This window comes from Panicum hallii, chromosome 4 (genome assembly GCF_002211085.1).
Source record: "Panicum hallii strain FIL2 chromosome 4, PHallii_v3.1, whole genome shotgun sequence".
Classification (NCBI taxonomy): Eukaryota; Viridiplantae; Streptophyta; class Magnoliopsida; order Poales; family Poaceae; genus Panicum; species Panicum hallii.
The window spans coordinates 25499848-25513135 of NC_038045.1; the positions used below are offsets into that span (position 1 = coordinate 25499848).

At 45.0% G+C, this 13288-nt stretch overlaps 1 long non-coding RNA gene across 2 annotated transcripts; it reads right to left on the minus strand.

Moving 5' to 3' along the window:
- Positions 1 to 1414: 1414 nt before the first annotated feature.
- On the minus strand, positions 1415 to 5619 carry LOC112888657. Of its 2 annotated transcripts, XR_003227876.1 has the most exons (4): positions 4941 to 5619; positions 4344 to 4387; positions 2238 to 4206; positions 1415 to 1971 (listed from the first exon to the last, which is right to left on the minus strand). It is a non-coding gene; the product is annotated as an uncharacterized LOC112888657 (long non-coding RNA). The 2 variants fall into 2 exon arrangements; XR_003227875.1 differs by having other exon boundaries at positions 2238 to 4387.
- Between the last annotated feature and the right edge of the window lie 7669 nt (positions 5620 to 13288).

The window sequence follows — 13288 nt, forward strand, 5'->3', positions numbered from 1 at the left end:
TGAAGGAGGGAGGGCTACAAAGGTTTTGAAGCAAGAGTGAGCTAGGTGAAAATGACGGCAATCACGTCTTATATAGCCCTAACAGCGGCTAAAAAGTGAAAAGTCAATTCTACCCTTGCGATTATAATCTTCACGCGTTTCAAATAGTATGGTCCCGAGGGCATGAAGAGGGGCTCTCCAAGTCTTTTTTTCTTGTTACTTTTTCTCCTTTTTGTTGTGTTTTCCCCTTTTTTCCTTTTTCCCTTTTCGCGGGAATATCACGGATCTTCTCACGTAGCAGCAGCTTTGTGGTAAGGGATCCGAAGGTGTCGAGGACTCAAGCTTCTCAAGGAAAGCCCTCATCCCCCAAGGGGCTACTGTTGGGGACGCTACCTTCGGATGCACACGAAGGCCAAGATCCGAAGGCTAAAGCCTACTTTCGGCCGAACAACACAAGGGGCAGAGAGCTTCGGGAGAGCACCGATGGGGGTCTCGACTGAAAGTGCCCGAACGGTTGAGGTGACGAAGCTAGAATGGAGTGACTCAACGATTGACCGGTCGCTCAAGACCCGACGAAGCTCGGAGGCCGAAGGCCAAGCGTCAAAGGGCCTCGCAGGAGGAGACCGAGCCGATGGGCGTGCTAAGCTATAAAGTAGGGTTAGAGAGAAAATTACTGTATGCCCCTGGAATATTCAGAGAATATAGTCGTTGAAGGGTAAAAAGGGGTAATTACGGACAGGGTAGGTGAACCGCCCCCTATAAATGCCCCGTTGGATAGAAAATTAGTTTCTACTTCGAAGGTAGCTCGTGGGTGATTTCTTGGGGCTAATGTGGTGCTTCTTTACTCCGAAGGGTACTTTCCACCAACATTCATTCAGATGCTAAAATAACTAGATGGTGCTTCATTAAATCATTTTATTTTTTTCACTAATTCAAATCTAAGCAGTTTACATTGAGGAGATTGCACCAGACTTCACAACAAATACACTTAATAATGACTTCTGCGATACCAAGACAGGCATGGTGCGAGTAAAATAGAAAAAGGGCTAGCTGTTCGAAATATTTTGGTATGGTACTGCTTGTGTAAAAGAATATCATTTTTAATATTTGCCTTTGTGTAATGATATTGTGATTTTCTATATTACCAAGAGTAGTGCATGTGCAAGTAGTATAAAAGTTAAAACAATTAAAACCCTTTCTCACCAAAATTAGACCCACCGTACTCCTCACAGAGGTCCCACTTGCCAAGTCGAGAGGTTTGACGAAAGGGGGGTGGAGACCCATTTTTTGATCTATACTATAAACTAGGTCCATGCCCATACGTTGCTATGGCTGAAACAAATTTCACATGTGAGCATCAATATTCATCATATGAAATATTTGCAACGGCATGTAACGATGAAGTATACATGTTACCTTAAACAATATTATCATATATGAAACCAATCCCATCATTTTAGAATTTTCCAGTTATTTTGAAGGAACAAACGTGACCCTTCATACATATGATGAGTCATCTTACAAAAATTGTTGACAGCATAATCCCTAGCATACAAACTACACTCGACTTGTCTAGTTTGTCTTGTGATGCATCCATCCTATTGTCTATTCTCCAACCTATGGGCAATATAACGAAAGCCTAAGTTTGCAACCCTAATATCAACCAGCACTGCATTCATGATAAATTTCTAATCCTCAAAAACAATTTATATTGTAATGAACAAACCTTTTTTCCCTCTAGCAATTAGATCAAAATTAGTTGACCTCTAGCAATTAGGTGTATGCCCATGCATTGCTACGGGTGCTAAAAAATCAAGTGTAAAAAGATGAAAATCAGCCAACAAAGATGGTATGTGCACTGGACATTAAACTTGCAGCAGCTAGTATTCCAAATGTCTGCAAGTTGCCCATCATTTTTGGATTCAGGGAAGAGAGGGGTTTCTACTGAACTACCTGTTAACTTTGTCTGATTTTGTGCAACAACTACTTCACCTGTAAAACAACAAATTAAACCATTAGTTGAGGACAACATCAACCACAAAAAAGGCAGGCGCACATCATTAAGGCAGGCAACTTCAGTTTCAGACTTTTGGAACAATGCGGGGCCTAAAGCAATGCATGGTTCAGTTATAAATTGAGATGATGCATCTGTAAATTGAGTAGGAACAAGACATATTATAATGCATCTGTTATAATATTTTTTTCATTTATGCTATCGCTTCCAGTCACCCAGTGTCTGTTACACATTTAGAACCTACCAAAGAACCGAATCTTTAGGTCGGTCTGTCCCAAGAACACAGACAACTGCGATCCCTCTGCTCTCCGCCTCCTTGACAACCTTGGCGAACCTGCAACATATTTAATTCAATTTTTTGATGTTTCAATAGGTATGCAATGGATGTTTCAGTACCTACACAATGTGTTAATGAGAACTCTGTTTAGTGAACTGAAATCTCAAACACAAGCGCAAATGGAGTACGACCCCTGTTATTTTTCACCGGACCCATCTATGATAGTTTGATAACCGTACATGATCCAATATCAACATAATACAATTAGTATAATAATATAGATAACAATCTTTCAGTTTAGAATAAAGCAGATGATACTTACTTCAATTGATGCTCACAACCATCAATTGGATATATATATATAAAAAAATTCTCCGAACTGCTATACAAGAGATGCATGCATTACATCTAAGAGTAGATCATCCTATTCACCAAAATCATATACGAATTTGATAATTATCAGATGGCAAAACATAGTCCGTTCATAAAATCTAGTCCTTCCAAAGGGGTATTGAATTTCCACTGAATTTTTGTAATCCCTATAGCCAAAGTCTACCTGAACATCTCTCTTTTTTTCTATTAAGTAAATTGACGCATCTGATGCACCTACAAAAATAATTAGCAAATGGTTGCAGTTGATGCACTTCAAAAAGTAAGCCATATTGTATTTGAATGAAGTTTCAGAGTTGTAATGCTGATCTAATTCTCTTTAGGAGCAAAAAAAAAGAATCAGCACAAGCATACAAGATGACCATAATTAAAGCAACATAAAAGGTCAATTGCAATATTCTGCTAGGTGCTAAGATTCTCAATATATTGCTTGAGTTCTAGAGCAGGAATGTTAAAACTGCAACGATGGTACAAGGATCAGTACTGATCTAATTCTTTTCAGGAAAAAAACAAAAAAAAGAAAAGAATCAGCACAAGCACACCAGATGACTGGAATTAAAGCATTATGTATGGGCATCAACATAAAAGGTTAGTGGAGTGTGGACGGCGATTTGTCTCACATAGTTCTTTATTAAGTTGTATTAGTGGATCTTTTCCTTGCTGGGCTACGCCGAGAGGTTGGCGTATCATCGGAAATGCATGCCATAATGAGTTCTGGATACAAGAAGTCCCCTATTTCAGACGCTCTGAGTCTGAAGTCCTGATGCAACCTATTGCCACACATTGTTGGCAGCGAGGAGCTGCTCATTTGATCACTTAAAACTGGTGGACATGATGATTGATGCGTCGGTGATTGGGAGAAAATAGCACTTCAACAATTCTTAAGCAACTGCAAATTCATCAAACATGAAACTGACACTACAAAAAAGTACTTTGGCTGATGACTTACATATTCCAAATCAAGACACACAAGCACTGATCCTTGTACAAGTACTGGTACTATGGCACTATGCAGTACATGCAAAAAACATAAACCTTAAAGAGTAGAGGAGAGCATAAAACTCGTCTCCTCCTTCCATGCCTTTAGGGATCCCTAAAGGCAGAACACTACTTCATGCACCTAAGCAACTACAAATCCTACAGCAAGCGAACAAACTAGAAGGTAGAAGCTCTTTCACTTCAATTCTATAACTAAAACAGATGATATTCCTTTTTCCCAGGTGGACAATTTCAACCTCAAGTCAATGGTTTTTCCAAATGGATTGGAACTTAAATGGGATTCGCGACACATGCTTAAGATCTCAAGGTATTTGAAAAAAGCAGGGCAGCATAAGCAATTTTTCAGGCTAAAGTTCAATACTGGGCTGACAAGGCAATACCTATTTCAGATTGATGGATGCAGGGACCAAAACAGCTCCTAAATCAGAGCATTGTATCGATCGCTCTCACTCTTTGCTATGCAAAGTGCTAGTAATAATGCAAGATGATTGTAGAATCTGTGTGCCGCTTCTTCAGTAAGCATGTAAAACATGATCTGCATAACCCCCTGCAATATAATTGATTCTTTTAAAGTGAGCAAAGTGCGCAAAAAAAGTTTAAATTCTGAAAGACAGTTGTTTAATTACTGCAAGAGTAGCCCTGTTAGTAAAGGTACCAAGGAGGAGGAGGAGTGAAAGGCAGTACCATTTTGAATAGCCACGCTGAGTGCAAACCATAGGGAAAACAGTCTGCATAAAAAGGATGTTAAAACACATCAGACTTTGAAAAATATCTACTATTATTTGCAGCAGAATTGTCAAATCTAGAACTATCAAACATAATATTCTCTTCTCATAACAAAATTGTAATATGATAAGTGATATTCCGATAGTACATGGTCACATGGTTTCCTTTCCTACACAGTTTGAAGGAACTGATGAGCTCAGTAGGGCTAGCATCTGTGTCAGGGGAAATATCCTACAGCTTTCTTATCAAGCATATCCCTCTTTTATGATGTGTTTCCGTTACGAAGCACACACACAGAAAATGAATTTGATATCAGTAGCCCACCAGATTCCTCAGGTTCCTACGATCACATTGTGATTTACTTTCTTATCTGATCAACATAAAAGGTCAATTGGAATGTTCTGCTAGGTGCTAAGGGTCTTAACATATTGCTTGAGTTCTGGAGCAGGAATGTTAAAATTGCAACGACGGTACAAGGATCAGTACTAAACTTTATAAAGAACAGATGTTCAGCTTCTCATTCAATGTTGATGCCTGGTTGGATTGTAAGCATACCTTGCACAGTCGCCGTGAGTCTGGAGGTTACAAGCGGGGCGGCAGGAGTCGCGGCGCGCGCGTCGGGGACGGCAGCAGCGCGACGGGGCTGCAGGAGTCGGGATCCACGGCGGGACAGCGGTAGTCGCGGTGGAGCGTCGTGGGGAGGCCGCCAGCGCCGCACGTCGGCGGCGAAGCGCGGGGGACGGCGGCGCGAGGGCACGGCGCGTCGACGGCGGAGCAGCGGAGAGCCAGCGACCCGCGCTCGTCGGGGAGGCCGGAGTCGGACACGGTGGGGACGACGGTGTGGGGAGGGCGCTAGGCGAGGGCGAGGGCTTCGCGGGCTGTGGCGGCATGAGGGGAAGGGCGTCGCGTGGGCGAGGAGGGGGAGGGCGTCGGTGTGGAGATGGAACCGTCGGGAGGCGTGGGGTGAGAGGCGGGTCAGGGGAGGTGGGCCAGATTTGAGGCTGGAAGAGGAGGAGGCGGACTGGGAGGCGACGGCGGCACAGGGTCAGCGGCAGCAACAGAAAGGCGATGGCGGACTTGGAGGCGGCAGCAGCAGGAAGGTGATGGCGGACTGGGAGGCGGCGCCGCAGGGTCGGCGGGATGGTCTGAGATCCCGTCGCACGATCGCTGCGGGAGGATGGCGGCGGTAGTTTCGGCAGTGGAGTTTGCGGCAGGGAAGAGGGCGTGCGATCGCTACGACGGGCGCTGGATGGGCGGAAAACTGGTCACGCGGCTCAAAATCCCGCGGAGCCGCGAGGTAGAACGAAAAAGCTTTCGCCATTTGAATTTTTTTAATGTAGAGTAGTTAAAATAATTGATATTCTTTCTCACCAAAATTAGACATACTGTACTTTTAACGGAAATCCCACTTGCTAGATCATGAAAGGAGGTGAAAACTTATTTTTTGATAGAACGAAAATGATTCTACCTAAAAGCTAAAACTTTTTTTTACCAAAATCTTTTAGGTACCCACACACCGTTCCCACATATTATTTTTCTTTGGCATACACTTTACTTTCCTTTGCACATGCAATCACCCACAATTCGCGTCATTATCTGTTTTGGAAGGATAATAACTGACATCTTTATTTCATGGAAGGAAAAGAAACACTGGTGCGACGTTTTAGGAAGGAACATAAATGACACCGCTGCATGATGGAAGGAAAAGAAACAAGAACGCGGAGCGTTTTGGAAGGTTGATATTTTTCCATCTCATACGTTGGTTGCCTCTCATTCTCCTTTCTCCCTCTCAACCACATCTGATCTCACTTATTGTATCACAGCGACAGTCTGCAGATCGGCCGGCAACGGCGACTCCCACCGGCCTGTTAGAGCTGCGCCGACCTATGAGCCCCATCTCCATCTGCACGCGATCAATGTCGGGCAGTGCCGTGCCATGACCATGAGAGCCCGTCCCAGCGACGTCAAGGTGGTGCACAGCTGCCACTCGCAAGTCCAAGCACATGTAGGTTTCGCGGGGCGATGAGAGTTCGGCCAGAGATGTGAAGCGGCGACAACCGAAGCAGAGATGCGAAGACCCGGTGAGCTGCGCGGAGGGCGTGGCGGCCTGCGGTAGAGGCAGTGCAGGCTTTATCTGCTCCGCCCGACACGCGTATGTGTGGGATGCTGGATCCACAGGCGCCGCAGGGCGCGAGCAGCTCGACATATGAGAAATGCTGTTGAGCGCACGGAAGAGCCAACCGCGGCGACATGATCCTTGGCTTCATCAGGAGATCACCTGCACCCTCCCTTTTCTTTTCGTGCTTTGTTTCACACGCCTCCTCTGTCTTTCCATCTTCAAAGCAGATGCAATTTTGAGATTTGGCTCTCACGCTTTCTACTCTAAAAAAACCAATTGGGAGACCAAATCTTCGTACGACCGGGACGCGCTTGGTCTTGCCGTCCGCGGACCCCAACCGCTGATTCTTTTCCGTCGCTGTCAGAATTTGATTTTGGCCGTCGATCGGGATTTAGCCCTGGAATAACGCATCGTCTCACCAGCAGGCATTTCTGGCCGTCCGCAAATGATCATGCGCCGTCAGTTTCATCTCGCTCCCCCTAGCGCCCTCCCCCTCACGCAGCCCCGATGCTCCGCGCCCTTCGACTCCTGCGTTGCGCGCTCGACACCCCCCTCTTTCGCTGTGCCGCCTCCGCCGCAACATCAGGCCTCCTCTACCGCGCCGCTGGGCCCTAGCCACGGGCCCACACGCTCGGCACCCCCATTCTCCGCCGCAGGCCGTGGGCCCCGTGCTCGGCACCCCCCTCGTTCGCTGCGCTGCGACGTAGGGGCATGAGCCGCGGAGTCTATCCATGGCCGCTCCCCTCTAGATTCATCGTCACCTCCGCGTAGATTCCTCCCTCCCTCCTCCTCCGTCGGAACCCGAGCTGCGGGCGGATCGACCTCGGCTTGCGACACTAGCCCCACGACCAGATCGTTAGGCAAGCGCGCACGTCTGGCAGCTGGCCGCCTGGAATCGATCTGTAGGCGGACGCACGCTGGCCCGTGTTGCCACCGGCAGTGCCCTGCCCCCATATGCACGCCGGAACACACGCTGGAACGGTCTCGCCTCCTCCTCGAGCCTCACCGGAAGCAGCCGGCCGCAGCCACGGGGCCACGCTCCGCTTCAAGCCTCCCAGTGGATTGAGTGCGTTAATTATGAAAAATTCTAACGCAACTTTGTTTTACGAACTTATGCATTAATAGCACTAGTTCAACCTATTTTGCACCGACTTTCATGCAGTAACGAAACGGTTCGAAACGTCTCAAAACATGAGTTTTGGATCTAATGCAGTGGATTGGGTGCATTCATTGCGAAAAATTCCAACGCAATTTCATTTCACGAACTTATGCATTAATGGCACCAGTTCGGTCCATTTTGCATCGAATTTCATGCAGTAATGAAACGGTCCGAAATACTCCAAAATATGAGTTTTGGGTCCAATGGAGTGGATCAGGTGCGTTCGTTGCGAAAAATTCCGGCACAACTTCGTTTAGCAAACTTGTGTATTAATGACACCAGTTTGGTCCGTTTTGCACTGACTTTCGTCAGTAACGAAACGCTCCGAAATGCCCCAGAACATGAGTTTTTGGTCCAATGGAGTGGATCGGGTGCCTTCATTGCGAAAAATTCCGACGCAACTTTGTTTCACGAACTTGTGCATTAATGGCACCGGTTTGTTCCATTTTGCACTGAGTTTCTTGTAGTAATGAAATGGTCTAAAATGTCCTAAAACATTAGCATTTGGTCCATTACACAAGTTCGGCCTGTTTCGCACCAACTTTCATGAAATAACGAAACAGTTCGAAACACCTCAAATATGAGTTTTGGATCTAATGGAGTGGAACGGGTGCGTTCGTTGCGAAAAATTCTGACGGAACTTCGTGTAGCGAACTTGTGCATGACTAACACCAGTTCGGTCTGTTTCGCACCGACTTTCGTGCATCAACGAAATGCTGTGAAATACTCTAAAATATGAGTTTTGGATCGAATGGAGTGGATCGGGTGCGTTCGTTGCAAAAAGTTCCGACACAACTTCGTTTAGCGAACTTGTGTGTTAATGGTACCAGTTCATTCTGTTTTGCACCATGCAGTAACGAAACGGTTTGAAACACCCCAAAACTTGAGTTTTGATTCCATGGAGTGGATCAGGTGCGTTTGTTGCGAAAAATTCCAACACATCCTCGTTTACCAAACTTGTGCGTTTATGGCAAAAGTTCGGCCAGTTTTGCACGGACTTTCACGCACTAACGAGGTCTGAAACACTAGATGAGTTTTGGGTCCAATGGAGTGGATTGGGTGCATTCATTGCAAAAATTCTGATGCAACATTGTTTCACAAACTTGTGCATTAATTGTACTTGTTCGGTCCATTTTGCATCGACTTTTATGCTGTAACGAAATGGTCCGAAACACCCCAAAACATGAGTTTTGGGTTCAATGGAGTGGATCGGGTGCGTTCGTTGTGAAATATTTTGACGCAACTTTATTTCACGAACTTGTGCATTAATGCACCAGTTCGTCCCGTTTGCACCGACTTGCATGCAGTAACGAAACGGTTCAAAATGCCCTAAAACATTAGTGTTGGGACTATTAGAGTGGATTGGTTGTGTTTGTTACGAAAAATTCTAACACTAGTTCGTTTCGCGAACTTGTGCATTAATGGCACCAGTTCAGCCTGTTTTCCACCGACTTTCGTGCAGTAACGAAACGGTTCAAAACGCCTCAAAACATGAGTTTTGGATCTAATGGAGTGGAACGGGTGCGTTCGTTGCGAAAAATTCCGACGCAACTTCTTTCATCTAACTTGTGCATGAATGACACCAGTTTGGTCCATTTTGCACCGACTTTCGTGCAGTAACAAAACGCTCCGAAATGCCCTAAAACATGAGTTTTGGATCCAATAGAGTGGATCAGGTGCGTTCGTTGCGCAAAATTCCGACGCAACATGTTCGTTAATGGCACAAGTTTGGCTAGTTTTGCACTGACTTTGATGCCGTAACGAAACAGTTCCAAACATCCTCAACCATGAGTTTTGCGGTCCAATAGAGATGATTGGGTGTGTTCGTAGCAAAAGATTCTGAGGCAACTTCTTGAAAATTTGTGCTTTAATGGCACCAGTTTGGCCCATTTTGCACCAACTTTTGCGCAGTAACAAAATAGTCCAAAACACCCTAAAATATGAGTTTTGGGTACAGTAGAGTGGATTGGGTGTGTTCATTGTGAAAAATTCCGACTCAACTTTGTTTCACGAACTTGTGCACTAATGGCACAAATTCGCCCTATTTTGCACCAACTTTTGTGCAGTAACGAAACTATCCGAAACACTTTAAACTATGAGTTTTGAGTCCAATGGATCGGATCGGGTGCGTTCGTTGCTAAAATTTCCGACGCAACTTCATTTAGCCAACTTGTGGGTTAATGGAACAAGTTCGGCTAGTTTTTCACCGACTTTCATGCAGTAACGAAACGGTTCCAAACACCCTAAAACATGAGTTTTGGGTCCAATGGAGTGGATGGGGTGCGTTCGTTGCGAAAGATTTCGACGCAACTTTGTTTCACGAACTTGTGCTTTAATGGCACCATTTCAGCCCGTTTTGCACCTACTTTCATGTAGTAACGAAATGGTATGAAGCACCCTAAAATATGAGTTTTGGGTCCAGTGGAGTGGATTGGGTGCGTTTATTGTGAAAAGTTCTAACGCAACTTTGTTTCACGAACTTGTGCACTAATGGCACCAGTTCGGCCTATTTTGCACCGACTTTCGTGCAGAACGAAACGGCCCCAAACGCCACGAAACATGAGTTTTGGGTCCAATGGAGCAGATCAGGTGCGATCGTTGCTAAAATGGCACAAGTTTGGCTTGTTTTCTACCGACTTTCGTGTAGTAACGAAATGGTTCCAAACACCCAAAAATATGAGTTTTGGGTCCAATGGAGTGGATTGGATGCGTTCGTTGTGAAAGATTCCAACGCAACTTCGTTTCACGAACTTGTGCACTAATGGCACCAGTTCGGCCGGTTTTGCACCAACTTTTGTGCAGTAACGAAACGGTCTGAAACACCCTAAAATATGAGTTTTGGGTTAAATGGAGTGGATTGGGTGCATTCGTTGCAAAACATTACGACGCAACTTCATTTAGCAAACATTTGCGTTAATGGCACTAGTTCAGCCCGTTTTGCAGCGACTTTCGTGTACTAATGAAATGGTCCGAAATGCCCTAAAACATCAGCGTTTGGTCCATTGGAGTGTATCGGGTGTGTTCGTTATGAAAAATTCTAACGCAACTTCGTTTCATGAACTTGTGCATAAATGGCACCAGTTTCTCGCGTTTTGCACCGATTTTCGTGAAGTAAAGAAACGGTCCAAAATGCCCTCAAAGATTAGCGTGGGGCCCATTGGAGTGGATCAGGTGCGTTCATTCCGAAAAATTCCGACGAACCTTCATTTCACGAACTTATGCACTAAAGGCACCAGTTCGACCTATTTTGCACCAACTTTCGTGCAGTAACAAAATGGTCCCAAATGCCCCAAAACTCATGGTCCAATGGAGCGGATTGTGTGTGTCCGTTGCTAAAAATTCCGACACAACCTCGTTTAGCCAACTTGAGCGTTAATGGCACAAGTTTTGCTAGTTTTGCACCGACTTTCGTGCAGTAATGAAACGGTTCCAAACTCCCTAAAATATGAGTTTTGGATCCAACGGTGTGGATTGGGTGAGTTCATTGCGAAAGATACTAACGCAATTTTGTTTCATGAATTTGTGCTTTAATGGCACCAGTTCGGCCCGTTTTGCACCTACTTTCGTGAAGCAACGAAACGGTCCGAAATGCCCCAAAACAGTAGTTTGGGTCAATGGAGCGGATCGGGTGCGTTCGTTGCTAAAAATTCCAGTGCAACATGTGCGTTAATGGCACAAGTTCAGCTTGTTTTGCACTAACTTCCATGCCGTAAGGAAACGGTTCCAAACATCCTAAAATATGAGATTTGGGGTCCAATATAGTAGATTGGGTGCATTCGTTGCCAAAGATTCTGAGGCAACTTCGTTTCATGAATTTGTGCTCTAATGGCACCAGTTTGCCCGTTTAGCACCTACTTTCGTGCAGTAACCAAACAATCAAAATACCCTAAAACATGAGCTTTGGGTCCAACGGAGTGGATAGGGTGCGTTCGTTGCAAAAATTCTGACTCAACATTGTGTTCACGAACTTGTTAACTAATGGCACCAGTTTGGCCTATTTTGCACTAATTTTCGTGCACTAAAGAATCAGTCCGAAACGCCCTAAAATATGAGTTTTGGGTCCAATGGATCGGATCGGGTGCGTTTGTTGCAAAACATTTCCGACGCAACTTTGTTTAGCCAACTTGTGCGTTAATGGCACAAGTTCGGCTAGTTTTTTACCGACTTTTGTGCAGTAAAGAAACGGTTCCAAACACCCTAAAACATGAATTTTGGGTCAAATAGAGTGGATTGGGTGCGTTCGTTGCAAAAGTTTCGACGCAACTTCATTTCACGAACTTGTGCTTTAATGGCACTAGTTTGGCCCATTTTGCACCTACTTTCGTGCAGTAACGAAACGGTCCAAAACACCCTAAAACATGAGTTTTGGATCCAACGGAGTGGATCGGGTGCGCTTGTGGCGAAAAATTTTGACGCCCTCCAGTTCGGCCTTTTTTGCACCGACTTTCGTGCAGTAACAAAACGGTCCAAAACGCTCCAAAATATGAGTTTTGGGTCCAATTGAGCGGATCGAGTGCGTTCATTGCTAAAAATTCCGACAAAATATGTGCGTTAATGGCACAAGTTCGGCTAGTTTTGCACTGACTTTCGTGCCGTAACGAAACGGTTCCAAATATCCTAAAACATGAGTTTTGGGATCCAATAGAGTGGATTGGGTGTGTTCATTGTGAAAGATTCAGAGGCAACTTCGTTTCACGAATTTGTGCTTTAATGGAATCAATTTGGCCTATTTTGCACCGACTTTTGTGCTATAACAAAATGGTCCGAAACGCCCTAAAATATGAGTTCTGGGTCCAATGGAACGGATCGGGTGCGTTTGTTGCTAAAAATTCTGACGCAACTTTCTTTAGCCAACTTGTGCATTAATGGAACAAGTTCGGCTAGTTTTTCATGGACTTTCATGCAGTACCGAAATGGTTCCAAACACTCTAAAATATGAGTTTTAGGTCCAATGGAGTGGATTGGGTGCGTTCGTTGCGAAAGATTTCGACGCAACTTCATTTCATGAACTTGTGCTTTAATGGCATCAGTTCGGACTGTTTTGCACCAACTTTTTATGCAGTTACGAAACGGTCCGAAACACCCTAAAACATGTGTTTTGCGTCTAGTGGAGTGGATTGTGTGCGTTCGTTGCGAAAAATTTCAACGCAACCTTGTTTCTCGAACTTGTGCACTAATGGCACCAGTTTGGCGTATTTTGAACCAACTTTCGTGCAGTAAAGAAATGGTCTAAAATGCCCCAAGACATGAGTTTTGGATCCAATGGAGCGGATCGGGTGCGTTCATTGCTCAAAATTCCGACGCAACTTTGTTTACCGAATTTGTGCATTAATGGCACAAGTTTGGCTAGTTTTCCACCGACTTTCGTGCAGTAACGAAATGGTTCCAAACACTCTAAAACATGAGTTTCGGGTCCAATGGAGTGGATTGGGTGCGTTCGTTGCGAAAGATTCCAACGCAACTTCGTTTCACGAATTTATACACACAATTTTGCTAAATGAGGTTGTGTTGGAATTTTTTGCAACGAATGCACCTGATCCACTCCATTGGACATAAAACTCATGTTTTGGGGTGTTTCGGCCCGTTTCATCAGTGCACAAAAATTGGTGCAAAATGGGCCGAACT